General features: G+C 32.0%; 18 non-coding genes across 18 annotated transcripts; all 18 read right to left on the reverse strand.

Annotated features, from left to right (window-relative positions):
- Window positions 1-120: 120 nt before the first annotated feature.
- Window positions 121-202, reverse strand: TRNAS-AGA (transfer RNA serine (anticodon AGA)). Its single transcript has one exon. It is a non-coding gene; the product is annotated as a tRNA-Ser (tRNA).
- A 1,107-nt stretch (window positions 203-1,309) lies between these two features.
- TRNAS-AGA (transfer RNA serine (anticodon AGA)) lies at window positions 1,310-1,391 on the reverse strand. Its single transcript has one exon. It is a non-coding gene; the product is annotated as a tRNA-Ser (tRNA).
- A 1,108-nt stretch (window positions 1,392-2,499) lies between these two features.
- TRNAS-AGA (transfer RNA serine (anticodon AGA)) lies at window positions 2,500-2,581 on the reverse strand. Its single transcript has one exon. It is a non-coding gene; the product is annotated as a tRNA-Ser (tRNA).
- A 1,098-nt stretch (window positions 2,582-3,679) lies between these two features.
- On the reverse strand, window positions 3,680-3,761 carry TRNAS-AGA (transfer RNA serine (anticodon AGA)). The gene has a single exon. It is a non-coding gene; the product is annotated as a tRNA-Ser (tRNA).
- A 126-nt stretch (window positions 3,762-3,887) lies between these two features.
- On the reverse strand, window positions 3,888-3,977 carry TRNAY-GUA (transfer RNA tyrosine (anticodon GUA)). The gene is given in 2 exon segments: window positions 3,888-3,923; window positions 3,941-3,977. It is a non-coding gene; the product is annotated as a tRNA-Tyr (tRNA).
- Window positions 3,978-5,070: 1,093 nt separating this feature from the next.
- TRNAS-AGA (transfer RNA serine (anticodon AGA)) lies at window positions 5,071-5,152 on the reverse strand. The gene has a single exon. It is a non-coding gene; the product is annotated as a tRNA-Ser (tRNA).
- Window positions 5,153-6,259: 1,107 nt separating this feature from the next.
- Window positions 6,260-6,341, reverse strand: TRNAS-AGA (transfer RNA serine (anticodon AGA)). The gene has a single exon. It is a non-coding gene; the product is annotated as a tRNA-Ser (tRNA).
- A 1,108-nt stretch (window positions 6,342-7,449) lies between these two features.
- Window positions 7,450-7,531, reverse strand: TRNAS-AGA (transfer RNA serine (anticodon AGA)). Its single transcript has one exon. It is a non-coding gene; the product is annotated as a tRNA-Ser (tRNA).
- A 1,098-nt stretch (window positions 7,532-8,629) lies between these two features.
- TRNAS-AGA (transfer RNA serine (anticodon AGA)) lies at window positions 8,630-8,711 on the reverse strand. The gene has a single exon. It is a non-coding gene; the product is annotated as a tRNA-Ser (tRNA).
- A 126-nt stretch (window positions 8,712-8,837) lies between these two features.
- On the reverse strand, window positions 8,838-8,927 carry TRNAY-GUA (transfer RNA tyrosine (anticodon GUA)). The gene is given in 2 exon segments: window positions 8,838-8,873; window positions 8,891-8,927. It is a non-coding gene; the product is annotated as a tRNA-Tyr (tRNA).
- A 1,093-nt stretch (window positions 8,928-10,020) lies between these two features.
- Window positions 10,021-10,102, reverse strand: TRNAS-AGA (transfer RNA serine (anticodon AGA)). Its single transcript has one exon. It is a non-coding gene; the product is annotated as a tRNA-Ser (tRNA).
- A 126-nt stretch (window positions 10,103-10,228) lies between these two features.
- Window positions 10,229-10,318, reverse strand: TRNAY-GUA (transfer RNA tyrosine (anticodon GUA)). The gene is given in 2 exon segments: window positions 10,229-10,264; window positions 10,282-10,318. It is a non-coding gene; the product is annotated as a tRNA-Tyr (tRNA).
- A 1,084-nt stretch (window positions 10,319-11,402) lies between these two features.
- TRNAS-AGA (transfer RNA serine (anticodon AGA)) lies at window positions 11,403-11,484 on the reverse strand. Its single transcript has one exon. It is a non-coding gene; the product is annotated as a tRNA-Ser (tRNA).
- Window positions 11,485-11,610: 126 nt separating this feature from the next.
- Window positions 11,611-11,700, reverse strand: TRNAY-GUA (transfer RNA tyrosine (anticodon GUA)). Its single transcript is given in 2 exon segments — window positions 11,611-11,646; window positions 11,664-11,700. It is a non-coding gene; the product is annotated as a tRNA-Tyr (tRNA).
- Window positions 11,701-12,793: 1,093 nt separating this feature from the next.
- Window positions 12,794-12,875, reverse strand: TRNAS-AGA (transfer RNA serine (anticodon AGA)). Its single transcript has one exon. It is a non-coding gene; the product is annotated as a tRNA-Ser (tRNA).
- A 1,107-nt stretch (window positions 12,876-13,982) lies between these two features.
- TRNAS-AGA (transfer RNA serine (anticodon AGA)) lies at window positions 13,983-14,064 on the reverse strand. The gene has a single exon. It is a non-coding gene; the product is annotated as a tRNA-Ser (tRNA).
- A 1,107-nt stretch (window positions 14,065-15,171) lies between these two features.
- On the reverse strand, window positions 15,172-15,253 carry TRNAS-AGA (transfer RNA serine (anticodon AGA)). The gene has a single exon. It is a non-coding gene; the product is annotated as a tRNA-Ser (tRNA).
- A 1,107-nt stretch (window positions 15,254-16,360) lies between these two features.
- TRNAS-AGA (transfer RNA serine (anticodon AGA)) lies at window positions 16,361-16,442 on the reverse strand. Its single transcript has one exon. It is a non-coding gene; the product is annotated as a tRNA-Ser (tRNA).
- Between the last annotated feature and the right edge of the window lie 558 nt (window positions 16,443-17,000).

Raw genomic sequence — 17,000 nt, forward strand, 5'->3', positions numbered from 1 at the left:
TAAAAAAGAGAACAGACTGGCATCCCAAATATTTTGATGCACTAATGCCTGTTCTCACTCTTAGCATCACTAGCTGCAAGATTTGGTAAAATTTGAAGAAAAAGAAAACATCAATCTGCACGTAGTCAGCAGGATTTGAACCTATGCGGGGAGACCCCAATGGATTTCTAGTCCATCGCCTTAACCACTCGGCCACAACTACCTCACATGTGTTAAAGTGTTTATTTTAACATAATTAGGAGAAGGGTTTATGTTTTGCATGGTTTGCATGGTTTAGAATGTGTAAAATTACATAAATGGCCATCTAAGATAATCAAAAAAAATTGTTTCCTTCGAGCCGGAATTGAACCAGCGACCTAAGGATTGCTGTACCAAACTCCTCTACAGTCAGAAGTTTAACTTAAATTTGTTATTTTTCTATCATCTGGCAACAGCTAGTTTAGAAAGCAGTTTTCATAGATCTTCCATCTGTAGCCACATTTACATCAAGATTAGAGATACTTTAAAATATCAACACTTTTTCACTTTTCAAATTTAGCTTGTTTTTTTAAGTGTTTAATTGTTGAAGAAATAATGGGGCCCAAATATAATATTGCAGCAAAACAAAATATAGAAAAAGCTACGTTGCATATGTAAATTAAAATCAACTAATCAAAAATATGCCATATCAAAATCGTATCTACCTTAGAACTCACAAATTAACAGATTTATCTACTAACAATTGGGCTTAATTTTGCACATTCTAATGACCAAATGTATTTGATATTTTGCTAGATATAGCTTTAAAACATCAACACTTTTTCACTTTTCAAATTTAGCTTGTTTTTTTAACTGTTTAATTGTTCAAGAAATAATGGAGCCCAAATATAGTCTTGCAGCAAACCAAAATATGGAAAGCTAAATTCTTTATGTAAATTAAAATCAACTAATCAAAAATATGCCATATCAAAACACAATTTGTCTTGTATCTACCTTAGAACTCACAGATTAACAGATTAATCTCCTAACAATTGATGTTAATTTTGCACCTTCTAGTGTGCCAAATGTCTTTGATATTTTGCTAGATATACAAACATTTCTTTCAATGTTGACATTGAATATGCATTTCCAAATAAATAAAAGGTAATCAGTGTGGCTGCTAAGAGTGACTGGGCTTAGGCTCAATGAATGGAAGAAAATGTGTGAAAGATAAAAAAGAGAACAGACTGGCATCCCAAATATTTTGATGCACTAATGCCTGTTCTCACTCTTAGCATCACTAGCTGCAAGATTTGGTAAAATTTGAAGAAAAAGAAAACATCAATCTGCACATAGTCAGCAGGATTTGAACCTACGCGGGGAGACCCCAATGGATTTCTAGTCCATCGCCTTAACCACTCGGCCACAACTACCTCACATGTGTTAAAGTGTTTATTTTAACATAATTAGGAGAAGGGTTTATGTTTTGCATGGTTTGCATGGTTTAGAATGTGTAAAATTACATAAATGGCCATCTAAGATAATCAAAAAAAATTGTTTCCTTCGAGCCGGAATTGAACCAGCGACCTAAGGATTGCTGTACCAAACTCCTCTACAGTCAGAAGTTTAACTTAAATTTGTTATTTTTCTATCATCTGGCAACAGCTAGTTTAGAAAGCAGTTTTCATAGATCTTCCATCTGTAGCCACATTTACATCAAGATTAGAGATACTTTAAAATATCAACACTTTTTCACTTTTCAAATTTAGCTTGTTTTTTTAAGTGTTTAATTGTTGAAGAAATAATGGGGCCCAAATATAATATTGCAGCAAAACAAAATATAGAAAAAGCTACGTTGCATATGTAAATTAAAATCAACTAATCAAAAATATGCCATATCAAAAATCGTATCTACCTTAGAACTCACAAATTAACAGATTTATCTACTAACAATTGGGCTTAATTTTGCACATTCTAATGACCAAATGTATTTGATATTTTGCTAGATATAGCTTTAAAACATCAACACTTTTTCACTTTTCAAATTTAGCTTGTTTTTTTAACTGTTTAATTGTTCAAGAAATAATGGAGCCCAAATATAGTCTTGCAGCAAACCAAAATATGGAAAGCTAATTTCTTTATGTAAATTAAAATCAACTAATCAAAAATATGCCATATCAAAACACAATTTGTCTTGTATCTACCTTAGAACTCACAGATTAACAGATTAATCTCCTAACAATTGATGTTAATTTTGCACCTTCTAGTGTGCCAAATGTCTTTGATATTTTGCTAGATATACAAACATTTCTTTCAATGTTGACATTGAATATGCATTTCCAAATAAATAAAAGGTAATCAGTGTGTCTGCTAAGAGTGACTGTGCTTAGGCTCAATGAATGGAAGAAAATGTGTGAAAGATAAAAAAGAGAATAGACTGGCATCCCAAATATTTTGATGCACTAATGCCTGTTCTCACTCTTAGCATCACTAGCTGCAAGATTTGGTAAAATTTGAAGAAAAAGAAAACATCAATCTGCACGTAGTCGGCAGGATTTGAACCTCCGCGGGGAGACCACAATGGATTTCTAGTCCATCGCCTTAACCACTCGGCCACAACTACCTCGCATGTGTTAAAGTGTTTATTTTAACATAATTAGGAGAAGGGTTTATGTTTTGCATGGTTTGCATGGTTTAGAATGTGTAAAATTACATAAATGGCCATCTAAGATAATCAAAAAAAATTGTTTCCTTCGAGCCGGAATTGAACCAGCGACCTAAGGATTGCTGTACCAAACTCCTCTACAGTCAGAAGTTTAACTTAAATTTGTTATTTTTCTATCATCTGGCAACAGCTAGTTTAGAAAGCAGTTTTCATAGATCTTCCATCTGTAGCCACATTTACATCAAGATTAGAGATACTTTAAAATATCAACACTTTTTCACTTTTCAAATTTAGCTTGTTTTTTTAAGTGTTTAATTGTTGAAGAAATAATGGGGCCCAAATATAATATTGCAGCAAAACAAAATATAGAAAAAGCTACGTTGCATATGTAAATTAAAATTAACTATTCAAAAATATGCCATATCAAAATCGTATCTACCTTAGAACTCACAAATTAACAGATTTATCTACTAACAATTGGGCTTAATTTTGCACATTCTAATGACCAAATGTATTTGATATTTTGCTAGATATAGCTTTAAAACATCAACACTTTTTCACTTTTCAAATTTAGCTTGTTTTTTTAACTGTTTAATTGTTCAAGAAATAATGGAGCCCAAATATAATCTTGCAGCAAACCAAAATATGGAAAGCTAATTTCTTTATGTAAATTAAAATCAACTAATCAAAAATATGCCATATCAAAACACAATTTGTCTTGTATCTACCTTAGAACTCACAGATTAACAGATTAATCTCCTAACAATTGATCTTAATTTTGCACCTTCTAGTGTGCCAAATGTCTTTGATATTTTGCTAGATATACAAACATTTCTTTCAATGTTGACATTGAATATGCATTTCCAAATAAATAAAAGGTAATCAGTGTGGCTGCTAAGAGTGACTGGGCTTAGGCTCAATGAATGGAAGAAAATGTGTGAAAGATAAAAAAAGAGAACAGACTGGCATCCCAAATATTTTGATGCACTAATGCCTGTTCTCACTCTTAGCATCACTAGCTGCAAGATTTGAAGAAAAAGAAAACATCAATCTGCACGTAGTCGGCAGGATTTGAACCTACGCGGGGAGACCCCAATGGATTTCTAGTCCATCGCCTTAACCACTCGGCCACAACTACCTCACATGTGTTAAAGTGTTTATTTTAACATAATTAGGAGAAGGGTTTATGTTTTGCATGGTTTGCATGGTTTAGAATGTGTAAAATTACATAAATGGCAATCTAAGATAATCAAAAAAAATTGTTTCCTTCGAGCCGGAATTGAACCAGCGACCTAAGGATTGCTGTACCAAACTCCTCTACAGTCCTCCGCTCTACCAGCTGAGCTATCGAAGGTTCCCTATAGAAAGCATCTACACTATATCTGATGGAGTGGACATGTAAAACTTTTCACTATCTAAAACTTACCCAATAAAGTAATTAAACTAGACAAAAGTTATTTATATGTTTATTCCTGTTTTGCATAAGCATCACAAATAATCATGCTTAATGATTTGCTAAATATCACCAGAAGTTTAACTTAAATTTGTTATTTTTCTATCATCTGGCAACAGCTAGTTTAGAAAGCAGTTTTCATAGATCTTCCATCTGTAGCCACATTTACATCAAGATTAGAGATACTTTAAAATATCAACACTTTTTCACTTTTCAAATTTAGCTTGTTTTTTTAAGTGTTTAATTGTTGAAGAAATAATGGGGCCCAAATATAATATTGCAGCAAAACAAAATATAGAAAAAGCTACGTTGCATATGTAAATTAAAATCAACTAATCAAAAATATGCCATATCAAAATTGTATCTACCTTAGAACTCACAAATTAACAGATTTATCTACTAACAATTGGGCTTAATTTTGCACATTCTAATGACCAAATGTATTTGATATTTTGCTAGATATAGCTTTAAAACATCAACACTTTTTCACTTTTCAAATTTAGCTTGTTTTTTTAACTGTTTAATTGTTCAAGAAATAATGGAGCCCAAATATAATCTTGCAGCAAACCAAAATATGGAAAGCTAATTTCTTTATGTAAATTAAAATCAACTAATCAAAATTATGCCATATCAAAACACAATTTGTCTTGTATCTACCTTAGAACTCACAGATTAACAGATTAATCTCCTAACAATTGATGTTAATTTTGCACCTTCTAGTGTGCCAAATGTCTTTGATATTTTGCTAGATATACAAACATTTCTTTCAATGTTGACATTGAATATGCATTTCCAAATAAATAAAAGGTAATCAGTGTGGCTGCTAAGAGTGACTGGGCTTAGGCTCAATGAATGGAAGAAAATGTGTGAAAGATAAAAAAGAGAACAGACTGGCATCCCAAATATTTTGATGCACTAATGCCTGTTCTCACTCTTAGCATCACTAGCTGCAAGATTTGGTAAAATTTGAAGAAAAAGAAAACATCAATCTGCACGTAGTCAGCAGGATTTGAACCTATGCGGGGAGACCCCAATGGATTTCTAGTCCATCGCCTTAACCACTCGGCCACAACTACCTCACATGTGTTAAAGTGTTTATTTTAACATAATTAGGAGAAGGGTTTATGTTTTGCATGGTTTGCATGGTTTAGAATGTGTAAAATTACATAAATGGCCATCTAAGATAATCAAAAAAAATTGTTTCCTTCGAGCCGGAATTGAACCAGCGACCTAAGGATTGCTGTACCAAACTCCTCTACAGTCAGAAGTTTAACTTAAATTTGTTATTTTTCTATCATCTGGCAACAGCTAGTTTAGAAAGCAGTTTTCATAGATCTTCCATCTGTAGCCACATTTACATCAAGATTAGAGATACTTTAAAATATCAACACTTTTTCACTTTTCAAATTTAGCTTGTTTTTTTAAGTGTTTAATTGTTGAAGAAATAATGGGGCCCAAATATAATATTGCAGCAAAACAAAATATAGAAAAAGCTACGTTGCATATGTAAATTAAAATCAACTAATCAAAAATATGCCATATCAAAATCGTATCTACCTTAGAACTCACAAATTAACAGATTTATCTACTAACAATTGGGCTTAATTTTGCACATTCTAATGACCAAATGTATTTGATATTTTGCTAGATATAGCTTTAAAACATCAACACTTTTTCACATTTCAAATTTAGCTTGTTTTTTTAACTGTTTAATTGTTCAAGAAATAATGGAGCCCAAATATAGTCTTGCAGCAAACCAAAATATGGAAAGCTAATTTCTTTATGTAAATTAAAATCAACTAATCAAAAATATGCCATATCAAAACACAATTTGTCTTGTATCTACCTTAGAACTCACAGATTAACAGATTAATCTCCTAACAATTGATGTTAATTTTGCACCTTCTAGTGTGCCAAATGTCTTTGATATTTTGCTAGATATACAAACATTTCTTTCAATGTTGACATTGAATATGCATTTCCAAATAAATAAAAGGTAATCAGTGTGGCTGCTAAGAGTGACTGGGCTTAGGCTCAATGAATGGAAGAAAATGTGTGAAAGATAAAAAAGAGAACAGACTGGCATCCCAAATATTTTGATGCACTAATGCCTGTTCTCACTCTTAGCATCACTAGCTGCAAGATTTGGTAAAATTTGAAGAAAAAGAAAACATCAATCTGCACATAGTCAGCAGGATTTGAACCTACGCGGGGAGACCCCAATGGATTTCTAGTCCATCGCCTTAACCACTCGGCCACAACTACCTCACATGTGTTAAAGTGTTTATTTTAACATAATTAGGAGAAGGGTTTATGTTTTGCATGGTTTGCATGGTTTAGAATGTGTAAAATTACATAAATGGCCATCTAAGATAATCAAAAAAAATTGTTTCCTTCGAGCCGGAATTGAACCAGCGACCTAAGGATTGCTGTACCAAACTCCTCTACAGTCAGAAGTTTAACTTAAATTTGTTATTTTTCTATCATCTGGCAACAGCTAGTTTAGAAAGCAGTTTTCATAGATCTTCCATCTGTAGCCACATTTACATCAAGATTAGAGATACTTTAAAATATCAACACTTTTTCACTTTTCAAATTTAGCTTGTTTTTTTAAGTGTTTAATTGTTGAAGAAATAATGGGGCCCAAATATAATATTGCAGCAAAACAAAATATAGAAAAAGCTACGTTGCATATGTAAATTAAAATCAACTAATCAAAAATATGCCATATCAAAAATCGTATCTACCTTAGAACTCACAAATTAACAGATTTATCTACTAACAATTGGGCTTAATTTTGCACATTCTAATGACCAAATGTATTTGATATTTTGCTAGATATAGCTTTAAAACATCAACACTTTTTCACTTTTCAAATTTAGCTTGTTTTTTTAACTGTTTAATTGTTCAAGAAATAATGGAGCCCAAATATAGTCTTGCAGCAAACCAAAATATGGAAAGCTAATTTCTTTATGTAAATTAAAATCAACTAATCAAAAATATGCCATATCAAAACACAATTTGTCTTGTATCTACCTTAGAACTCACAGATTAACAGATTAATCTCCTAACAATTGATGTTAATTTTGCACCTTCTAGTGTGCCAAATGTCTTTGATATTTTGCTAGATATACAAACATTTCTTTCAATGTTGACATTGAATATGCATTTCCAAATAAATAAAAGGTAACCAGTGTGTCTGCTAAGAGTGACTGTGCTTAGGCTCAATGAATGGAAGAAAATGTGTGAAAGATAAAAAAGAGAATAGACTGGCATCCCAAATATTTTGATGCACTAATGCCTGTTCTCACTCTTAGCATCACTAGCTGCAAGATTTGGTAAAATTTGAAGAAAAAGAAAACATCAATCTGCACGTAGTCGGCAGGATTTGAACCTCCGCGGGGAGACCACAATGGATTTCTAGTCCATCGCCTTAACCACTCGGCCACAACTACCTCGCATGTGTTAAAGTGTTTATTTTAACATAATTAGGAGAAGGGTTTATGTTTTGCATGGTTTGCATGGTTTAGAATGTGTAAAATTACATAAATGGCCATCTAAGATAATCAAAAAAAATTGTTTCCTTCGAGCCGGAATTGAACCAGCGACCTAAGGATTGCTGTACCAAACTCCTCTACAGTCAGAAGTTTAACTTAAATTTGTTATTTTTCTATCATCTGGCAACAGCTAGTTTAGAAAGCAGTTTTCATAGATCTTCCATCTGTAGCCACATTTACATCAAGATTAGAGATACTTTAAAATATCAACACTTTTTCACTTTTCAAATTTAGCTTGTTTTTTTAAGTGTTTAATTGTTGAAGAAATAATGGGGCCCAAATATAATATTGCAGCAAAACAAAATATAGAAAAAGCTACGTTGCATATGTAAATTAAAATTAACTATTCAAAAATATGCCATATCAAAATCGTATCTACCTTAGAACTCACAAATTAACAGATTTATCTACTAACAATTGGGCTTAATTTTGCACATTCTAATGACCAAATGTATTTGATATTTTGCTAGATATAGCTTTAAAACATCAACACTTTTTCACTTTTCAAATTTAGCTTGTTTTTTTAACTGTTTAATTGTTCAAGAAATAATGGAGCCCAAATATAATCTTGCAGCAAACCAAAATATGGAAAGCTAATTTCTTTATGTAAATTAAAATCAACTAATCAAAAATATGCCATATCAAAACACAATTTGTCTTGTATCTACCTTAGAACTCACAGATTAACAGATTAATCTCCTAACAATTGATCTTAATTTTGCACCTTCTAGTGTGCCAAATGTCTTTGATATTTTGCTAGATATACAAACATTTCTTTCAATGTTGACATTGAATATGCATTTCCAAATAAATAAAAGGTAATCAGTGTGGCTGCTAAGAGTGACTGGGCTTAGGCTCAATGAATGGAAGAAAATGTGTGAAAGATAAAAAAAGAGAACAGACTGGCATCCCAAATATTTTGATGCACTAATGCCTGTTCTCACTCTTAGCATCACTAGCTGCAAGATTTGAAGAAAAAGAAAACATCAATCTGCACGTAGTCGGCAGGATTTGAACCTACGCGGGGAGACCCCAATGGATTTCTAGTCCATCGCCTTAACCACTCGGCCACAACTACCTCACATGTGTTAAAGTGTTTATTTTAACATAATTAGGAGAAGGGTTTATGTTTTGCATGGTTTGCATGGTTTAGAATGTGTAAAATTACATAAATGGCAATCTAAGATAATCAAAAAAAATTGTTTCCTTCGAGCCGGAATTGAACCAGCGACCTAAGGATTGCTGTACCAAACTCCTCTACAGTCCTCCGCTCTACCAGCTGAGCTATCGAAGGTTCCCTATAGAAAGCATCTACACTATATCTGATGGAGTGGACATGTAAAACTTTTCACTATCTAAAACTTACCCAATAAAGTAATTAAACTAGACAAAAGTTATTTATATGTTTATTCCTGTTTTGCATAAGCATCACAAATAATCATGCTTAATGATTTGCTAAATATCACCAGAAGTTTAACTTAAATTTGTTATTTTTCTATCATCTGGCAACAGCTAGTTTAGAAAGCAGTTTTCATAGATCTTCCATCTGTAGCCACATTTACATCAAGATTAGAGATACTTTAAAATATCAACACTTTTTCACTTTTCAAATTTAGCTTGTTTTTTTAAGTGTTTAATTGTTGAAGAAATAATGGGGCCCAAATATAATATTGCAGCAAAACAAAATATAGAAAAAGCTACGTTGCATATGTAAATTAAAATCAACTAATCAAAAATATGCCATATCAAAATTGTATCTACCTTAGAACTCACAAATTAACAGATTTATCTACTAACAATTGGGCTTAATTTTGCACATTCTAATGACCAAATGTATTTGATATTTTGCTAGATATAGCTTTAAAACATCAACACTTTTTCACTTTTCAAATTTAGCTTGTTTTTTTAACTGTTTAATTGTTCAAGAAATAATGGAGCCCAAATATAATCTTGCAGCAAACCAAAATATGGAAAGCTAATTTCTTTATGTAAATTAAAATCAACTAATCAAAATTATGCCATATCAAAACACAATTTGTCTTGTATCTACCTTAGAACTCACAGATTAACAGATTAATCTCCTAACAATTGATGTTAATTTTGCACCTTCTAGTGTGCCAAATGTCTTTGATATTTTGCTAGATATACAAACATTTCTTTCAATGTTGACATTGAATATGCATTTCCAAATAAATAAAAGGTAATCAGTGTGGCTGCTAAGAGTGACTGGGCTTAGGCTCAATGAATGGAAGAAAATGTGTGAAAGATAAAAAAGAGAACAGACTGGCATCCCAAATATTTTGATGCACTAATGCCTGTTCTCACTCTTAGCATCACTAGCTGCAAGATTTGGTAAAATTTGAAGAAAAAGAAAACATCAATCTGCACGTAGTCAGCAGGATTTGAACCTATGCGGGGAGACCCCAATGGATTTCTAGTCCATCGCCTTAACCACTCGGCCACAACTACCTCACATGTGTTAAAGTGTTTATTTTAACATAATTAGGAGAAGGGTTTATGTTTTGCATGGTTTGCATGGTTTAGAATGTGTAAAATTACATAAATGGCCATCTAAGATAATCAAAAAAAATTGTTTCCTTCGAGCCGGAATTGAACCAGCGACCTAAGGATTGCTGTACCAAACTCCTCTACAGTCCTCCGCTCTACCAGCTGAGCTATCGAAGGTTCCCTATAGAAATCATCTACACTATATCTGATGGAGTGGACATGTAAAACTTTTCACTATCTAAAACTTACCCAATAAAGTAATTAAACTAGACAAAAGTTATTTATATGTTTATTCCTGTTTTGCATAAGCATCACAAATAATCATGCTTAATGATTTGCTAAATATCACCAGAAGTTTAACTTAAATTTGTTATTTTTCTATCATCTGGCAACAGCTAGTTTAGAAAGCAGTTTTCATAGATCTTCCATCTGTAGCCACATTTACATCAAGATTAGAGATACTTTAAAATATCAACACTTTTTCACTTTTCAAATTTAGCTTGTTTTTTTAAGTGTTTAATTGTTGAAGAAATAATGGGGCCCAAATATAATATTGCAGCAAAACAAAATATAGAAAAAGCTACGTTGCATATGTAAATTAAAATCAACTATTCAAAAATATGCCATATCAAAATCGTATCTACCTTAGAACTCACAAATTAACAGATTTATCTACTAACAATTGGGCTTAATTTTGCACATTCTAATGACCAAATGTATTTGATATTTTGCTAGATATAGCTTTAAAACATCAACACTTTTTCACTTTTCAAATTTAGCTTGTTTTTTTAACTGTTTAATTGTTCAAGAAATAATGGAGCCCAAATATAATCTTGCAGCAAACCAAAATATGGAAAGCTAATTTCTTTATGTAAATTAAAATCAACTAATCAAAAATATGCCATATCAAAACACAATTTGTCTTGTATCTACCTTAGAACTCACAGATTAACAGATTAATCTCCTAACAATTGATCTTAATTTTGCACCTTCTAGTGTGCCAAATGTCTTTGATATTTTGCTAGATATACAAACATTTCTTTCAATGTTGACATTGAATATGCATTTCCAAATAAATAAAAGGTAATCAGTGTGGCTGCTAAGAGTGACTGGGCTTAGGCTCAATGAATGGAAGAAAATGTGTGAAAGATAAAAAAAGAGAACAGACTGGCATCCCAAATATTTTGATGCACTAATGCCTGTTCTCACTCTTAGCATCACTAGCTGCAAGATTTGAAGAAAAAGAAAACATCAATCTGCACGTAGTCGGCAGGATTTGAACCTACGCGGGGAGACCCCAATGGATTTCTAGTCCATCGCCTTAACCACTCGGCCACAACTACCTCACATGTGTTAAAGTGTTTATTTTAACATAATTAGGAGAAGGGTTTATGTTTTGCATGGTTTGCATGGTTTAGAATGTGTAAAATTACATAAATGGCAATCTAAGATAATCAAAAAAAATTGTTTCCTTCGAGCCAGAATTGAACCAGCGACCTAAGGATTGCTGTACCAAACTCCTCTACAGTCCTCCGCTCTACCAGCTGAGCTATCGAAGGTTCCCTATAGAAATCATCTACACTATATCTGATGGAGTGGACATGTAAAACTTTTCACTATCTAAAACTTACCCAATAAAGTAATTAAACTAGACAAAAGTTATTTATATGTTTATTCCTGTTTTGCATAAGCATCACAAATAATCATGCTTAATGATTTGCTAAATATCACCAGAAGTTTAACTTAAATTTGTTATTTTTCTATCATCTGGCAACAGCTAGTTTAGAAAGCAGTTTTCATAGATCTTCCATCTGTAGCCACATTTACATCAAGATTAGAGATACTTTAAAATATCAACACTTTTTCACTTTTCAAATTTAGCTTGTTTTTTTAAGTGTTTAATTGTTGAAGAAATAATGGGGCCCAAATATAATATTGCAGCAAAACAAAATATAGAAAAAGCTACGTTGCATATGTAAATTAAAATCAACTAATCAAAAATATGCCATATCAAAATTGTATCTACCTTAGAACTCACAAATTAACAGATTTATCTACTAACAATTGGGCTTAATTTTGCACATTCTAATGACCAAATGTATTTGATATTTTGCTAGATATAGCTTTAAAACATCAACACTTTTTCACTTTTCAAATTTAGCTTGTTTTTTTAACTGTTTAATTGTTCAAGAAATAATGGAGCCCAAATATAATCTTGCAGCAAACCAAAATATGGAAAGCTAATTTCTTTATGTAAATTAAAATCAACTAATCAAAATTATGCCATATCAAAACACAATTTGTCTTGTATCTACCTTAGAACTCACAGATTAACAGATTAATCTCCTAACAATTGATGTTAATTTTGCACCTTCTAGTGTGCCAAATGTCTTTGATATTTTGCTAGATATACAAACATTTCTTTCAATGTTGACATTGAATATGCATTTCCAAATAAATAAAAGGTAATCAGTGTGGCTGCTAAGAGTGACTGGGCTTAGGCTCAATGAATGGAAGAAAATGTGTGAAAGATAAAAAAGAGAACAGACTGGCATCCCAAATATTTTGATGCACTAATGCCTGTTCTCACTCTTAGCATCACTAGCTGCAAGATTTGGTAAAATTTGAAGAAAAAGAAAACATCAATCTGCACGTAGTCAGCAGGATTTGAACCTATGCGGGGAGACCCCAATGGATTTCTAGTCCATCGCCTTAACCACTCGGCCACAACTACCTCACATGTGTTAAAGTGTTTATTTTAACATAATTAGGAGAAGGGTTTATGTTTTGCATGGTTTGCATGGTTTAGAATGTGTAAAATTACATAAATGGCCATCTAAGATAATCAAAAAAAATTGTTTCCTTCGAGCCGGAATTGAACCAGCGACCTAAGGATTGCTGTACCAAACTCCTCTACAGTCAGAAGTTTAACTTAAATTTGTTATTTTTCTATCATCTGGCAACAGCTAGTTTAGAAAGCAGTTTTCATAGATCTTCCATCTGTAGCCACATTTACATCAAGATTAGAGATACTTTAAAATATCAACACTTTTTCACTTTTCAAATTTAGCTTGTTTTTTTAAGTGTTTAATTGTTGAAGAAATAATGGGGCCCAAATATAATATTGCAGCAAAACAAAATATAGAAAAAGCTACGTTGCATATGTAAATTAAAATCAACTAATCAAAAATATGCCATATCAAAATCGTATCTACCTTAGAACTCACAAATTAACAGATTTATCTACTAACAATTGGGCTTAATTTTGCACATTCTAATGACCAAATGTATTTGATATTTTGCTAGATATAGCTTTAAAACATCAACACTTTTTCACTTTTCAAATTTAGCTTGTTTTTTTAACTGTTTAATTGTTCAAGAAATAATGGAGCCCAAATATAGTCTTGCAGCAAACCAAAATATGGAAAGCTAATTTCTTTATGTAAATTAAAATCAACTAATCAAAAATATACTATATCAAAACACAACTTGTCTTGTATCTACCTTAGAACTCACAGATTAACAGATTAATCTCCTAACAATTGATGTTAATTTTGCACCTTCTAGTGTGCCAAATGTCTTTGATATTTTGCTAGATATACAAACATTTCTTTCAATGTTGACATTGAATATGCATTTCCAAATAAATAAAAGGTAATCAGTGTGGCTGCTAAGAGTGACTGGGCTTAGGCTCAATGAATGGAAGAAAATGTGTGAAAGATAAAAAAGAGAACAGACTGGCATCCCAAATATTTTGATGCACTAATGCCTGTTCTCACTCTTAGCATCACTAGCTGCAAGATTTGGTAAAATTTGAAGAAAAAGAAAACATCAATCTGCACGTAGTCAGCAGGATTTGAACCTATGCAGGGAGACCCCAATGGATTTCTAGTCCATCGCCTTAACCACTCGGCCACAACTACCTCACATGTGTTAAAGTGTTTATTTTAACATAATTAGGAGAAGGGTTTATGTTTTGCATGGTTTGCATGGTTTAGAATGTGTAAAATTACATAAATGGCCATCTAAGATAATCAAAAAAAATTGTTTCCTTCGAGCCGGAATTGAACCAGCGACCTAAGGATTGCTGTACCAAACTCCTCTACAGTCAGAAGTTTAACTTAAATTTGTTATTTTTCTATCATCTGGCAACAGCTAGTTTAGAAAGCAGTTTTCATAGATCTTCCATCTGTAGCCACATTTACATCAAGATTAGAGATACTTTAAAATATCAACACTTTTTCACTTTTCAAATTTAGCTTGTTTTTTTAAGTGTTTAATTGTTGAAGAAATAATGGGGCCCAAATATAATATTGCAGCAAAACAAAATATAGAAAAAGCTACGTTGCATATGTAAATTAAAATCAACTAATCAAAAATATGCCATATCAAAATCGTATCTACCTTAGAACTCACAAATTAACAGATTTATCTACTAACAATTGGGCTTAATTTTGCACATTCTAATGACCAAATGTATTTGATATTTTGCTAGATATAGCTTTAAAACATCAACACTTTTTCACTTTTCAAATTTAGCTTGTTTTTTTAACTGTTTAATTGTTCAAGAAATAATGGAGCCCAAATATAGTCTTGCAGCAAACCAAAATATGGAAAGCTAATTTCTTTATGTAAATTAAAATCAACTAATCAAAAATATGCCATATCAAAACACAATTTGTCTTGTATCTACCTTAGAACTCACAGATTAACAGATTAATCTCCTAACAATTGATGTTAATTTTGCACCTTCTAGTGTGCCAAATGTCTTTGATATTTTGCTAGATATACAAACATTTCTTTCAATGTTGACATTGAATATGCATTTCCAAATAAATAAAAGGTAATCAGTGTGGCTGCTAAGAGTGACTGGGCTTAGGCTCAATGAATGGAAGAAAATGTGTGAAAGATAAAAAAGAGAACAGACTGGCATCCCAAATATTTTGATGCACTAATGCCTGTTCTCACTCTTAGCATCACTAGCTGCAAGATTTGGTAAAATTTGAAGAAAAAGAAAACATCAATCTGCATGTAGTCAGCAGGATTTGAACCTACGCGGGGAGACCCCAATGGATTTCTAGTCCATCGCCTTAACCACTCGGCCACAACTACCTCACATGTGTTAAAGTGTTTATTTTAACATAATTAGGAGAAGGGTTTATGTTTTGCATGGTTTGCATGGTTTAGAATGTGTAAAATTACATAAATGGCCATCTAAGATAATAAAAAAAAATTGTTTCCTTCGAGCCGGAATTGAACCAGCGACCTAAGGATTGCTGTACCAAACTCCTCTACAGTCAGAAGTTTAACTTAAATTTGTTATTTTTCTATCATCTGGCAACAGCTAGTTTAGAAAGCAGTTTTCATAGATCTTCCATCTGTAGCCACATTTACATCAAGATTAGAGATACTTTAAAATATCAACACTTTTTCACTTTTCAAATTTAGCTTGTTTTTTTAAGTGTTTAATTGTTGAAGAAATAATGGGGCCCAAATATAATATTGCAGCAAAACAAAATATAGAAAAAGCTACGTTGCATATGTAAATTAAAATCAACTAATCAAAAATATGCCATATCAAAATCGTATCTACCTTAGAACTCACAAATTAACAGATTTATCTACTAACAATTGGGCTTAATTTTGCACATTCTAATGACCAAATGTATTTGATATTTTGCTAGATATAGCTTTAAAACATCAACACTTTTTCACTTTTCAAATTTAGCTTTTTTTTTTAACTGTTTAATTGTTCAAGAAATAATGGAGCCCAAATATAGTCTTGCAGCAAACCAAAATATGGAAAGCTAATTTCTTTATGTAAATTAAAATCAACTAATCAAAAATATGCCATATCAAAACACAATTTGTCTTGTATCTACCTTAGAACTCACAGATTAACAGATTAATCTCCTAACAATTGATGTTAATTTTGCACCTTCTAGTGTGCCAAATGTCTTTGATATTTTGCTAGATATACAAACATTTCTTTCAATGTTGACATTGAATATGCATTTCCAAATAAATAAAAGGTAATCAGTGTGGCTGCTAAGAGTGACTGGGCTTAGGCTCAATGAATGGAAGAAAATGTGTGAAAGATAAAAAAGAGAACAGACTGGCATCCCAAATATTTTGATGCACTAATGCCTGTTCTCACTCTTAGCATCACTAGCTGCAAGATTTGGTAAAATTTGAAGAAAAAGAAAACATCAATCTGCACGTAGTCAGCAGGATTCGAACCTACGCGGGGAGACCCCAATGGATTTCTAGTCCATCGCCTTAACCACTCGGCCACAACTACCTCACATGTGTTAAAGTGTTTATTTTAACATAATTAGGAGAAGGGTTTATGTTTTGCATGGTTTGCATGGTTTAGAATGTGTAAAATTACATAAATGGCCATCTAAGATAATCAAAAAAAAATTGTTTCCTTCGAGCCGGAATTGAACCAGCGACCTAAGGATTGCTGTACCAAACTCCTCTACAGTCAGAAGTTTAACTTAAATTTGTTATTTTTCTATCATCTGGCAACAGCTAGTTTAGAAAGCAGTTTTCATAGATCTTCCATCTGTAGCCACATTTACATCAAGATTAGAGATACTTTAAAATATCAACACTTTTTCACTTTTCAAATTTAGCTTGTTTTTTTAACTGTTTAATTGTTGAAGAAATAATGGGGCCCAAATATAATATTGCAGCAAAACAAAATATAGAAAAAGCTACGTTGCATATGTAAATTAAAATCAACTAATCAAAAATATGCCATATCAAAATCGTATCTACCTTAGAACTCACAAATTAACAGATTTATCTACTAACAATTGGGCTTAATTTTGCACATTCTAATGACCAAATGTAT

This window comes from Taudactylus pleione, unplaced genomic scaffold (genome assembly GCF_031769625.1).
Source record: "Taudactylus pleione unplaced genomic scaffold, aTauple2 ptg000050l, whole genome shotgun sequence".
In the NCBI taxonomy this organism is placed as follows: Eukaryota; Metazoa; Chordata; class Amphibia; order Anura; family Myobatrachidae; genus Taudactylus; species Taudactylus pleione.